The sequence below is a fragment of the Cariama cristata genome, unplaced genomic scaffold (assembly GCF_000690535.1).
Source record: "Cariama cristata isolate BGI_N322 unplaced genomic scaffold, ASM69053v1 scaffold14992, whole genome shotgun sequence".
Taxonomy (NCBI): domain Eukaryota; kingdom Metazoa; phylum Chordata; class Aves; order Cariamiformes; family Cariamidae; genus Cariama; species Cariama cristata.
The window spans coordinates 7676-10311 of NW_009603401.1; positions in this window are offsets into that span (position 1 = coordinate 7676).

Genomic DNA, 2636 nt, shown 5'->3' on the forward strand with positions numbered 1-2636 from the left:
AGAGTTCTTCAGGTGGCTTAGGAATGTAGAAAGAACTGATATCTATGTGTTTTTTTTCCCTTGGTGGTATGATTACCCTTTTCTGGACTTTCCTGATTGGATTTTAGTCTTGACTTTCTCAAGATACCATGCCATTATCTGTTTTTCACAATGTCCTAATGCTCTGTTTAGACTGAAAACCAAACAGTTTTGAAAATACTAAATGAGTGGTTCTGTGATGCATAGAAGAAATACCTAGTTGACAGGTTTTTTTAATAGCATATGAGATGTTTTCAGTAGTGTTTTGTTGCGTAATTTGCAATGTTGTGATAATCTATCACCTTGTGAAAGCAGAGCTTGGCATGCCTATTTATACTGTTCATGCTGAGAGAAAACTTGTTTCTAACCCTGCTGTTCCCTAAACAAGTAGCAGAAATAATGGAAATAAATGTATGGATACAAGACTTTGATTTTAATTACCCCTGCTTTCTTTCCTGAAGGGTAGTTATAGGTTAAATGACATCTTAATCTGATTTTTGACATGCTTTTACTTTCACTTGCATGCACTATAATCTCTCAAACCCTGAGTTTGTACCTGTCTCCTCCTCCATTCAGTAATGTGTGCATTCAGCTCTTGCTGTGAAATCATGTGAAGTTCATGTCTTGTCTTTTGCTGTTGATCATTTTTCGTTCCTGGCCCAGCAAGTGTTCTGCGTGAGTTGAGAGTCACTTTTGCTGCTGGAGCGAAGCTCGAACTTCTCAGTGCATGGCAATACTTTTAGCTTAGGAAGAGAGAAGGGACTTTGCAGTTAGGTACCCTTTTTCCTTGTCTTGTGGGGGCATTATGCTTTCCTAGAAGACCTCTATATAAATGTGTTACTCTTCTTTACAGAGTTCCAGTGAAAGGAAGCTCCATGACCTTTCAGAATTGCCTGTTAACTAGTCTTACAGTTGGATGGATTGTCCAACTTGAAACTTCTCTACTGCAAGTAAAACTGATGGTTTCTTGTCCTGCACCACTAGAAAACAGCTGATAGACAACATCAGTCTGTGGGGTGCTCTTGAAATCCATGTTGGGACTTTGTTGATTCAGTTCCAGTTTTGAATTTAAGAAATAGGGGGTAGATATAGACTGTAGATTTAGACTGGGCATAAGAAAGATTTTTTTTTATTTTTTTTTTTTTGCGATGAGGGTGGTGAGGCAGTGAAACAGGTTGCCCAAAGAAGTTGTGAATGCCCCATCATTGGAAGTGTTCACGTTCAGTTTGGATGGGGCTTAGAACAACCTGATCTACTGGAAGATATCCTTGGCTATGGCAGGGGGGTCAGAACTAGATGATCTTTAAAGTCGTTTCCAACTCAAATCATTCTATGATTCTGTATATTTGAAGTGAGGTAAATGAAACCAAAGAAGTCATGCAATAGGTGTTGTGTACACCTCTGCATCTTCATAAAGAGTGAAGTCTCTCTCGCCAGCAAAATTTGTTGAAAGATTGAGGCTATTCTGGTGAGTGGGAAATAGATGCAGCTTAGAAATCTTCAGGAGACAGGCTCTTGAATTGTTCATTTTTCAACCTAGAAAGAGGCAAAGCGACCAAGCAGATTTTTTTGGGTGGAGAAGAGCAATTATGAACTTTATGTAAGATGATGTTCATTCTTTGCTCACCTGTGTGTTGCAGGAGCTTTTCTGTCTTATTAAAGGACTAGGCAATCCTATTCATGAGTCATGGACTTGGCTAAATCTGTGGATTGCACAGAGGAATGTATTAATATTTCTAGCGCTTTGTAAATCTTGCAGTTGTGGCTGGCTGAGTACCCTTTTCCCCAGTTGACTACAGATTTTTTTTTTTTTTTTCAGAAAAAACTTCCAGTGCCAGATGTTAACTGGGAAGGGAAACTGATTGTCAACCATTGCATCTTCCCATATGTTGAGACATCTGTGACCGGAACCCTTTTTTTTTTTTCTCAGGCTGTCATTGTTTTCCTGTCCCCTTCCCCTCCACTTTTTCCTGTTTTTGCCTGTTCAAGGACCCCTGGAAAAGTGATAGTCTTTATGTACAAACCATACTTGCTTATCCAGGCTGTTCTTTTCTGTATAACATCTGTGACTTTGTGTGGTGTCTAGCACAATAAAGTCTCTTTGCTACTTGGAGGTAGCGTAGTGAATGCCAGAGAAATGAGACATTCATCATAATCCTTGTGATTCTGATGTCTGATAAAACTATATAAAAAAATCTTTTGTTTTATGGCATAATTTACTTTGGAGAGGTAGGAGGACACATGCAGGAGCAAAGTTACAATTTTTGTTCCAAAGACAGATGTATGGCATTTGGATGTGTTACTAAGGCATGAAGCTTGATGACAGTCATGTGTGTTTGGGATTCAGCTTTTTAGCTGGTCATAGCTGGATGGCTACACTGAAGTGAAGAAGTCCTAACTCCTGTAGCCTGTATAGTGTTTTTTCCATTTTATTGAAGTCTACAGATAGTCATTGTTCAGTATTCTTCTGGAAGGCATACAGCTCTTGCTTTGATAACCAGTGAGATAAAACCAGGGCACTGCCTGCCTGGTCCCTTTCTCTCCTGCCTCTGGAGAAGGCTACCTTTTGGTCAGCCAGAATTAGATTCTGAATTTGCTTTACTGTAGAGCAGCTCTCT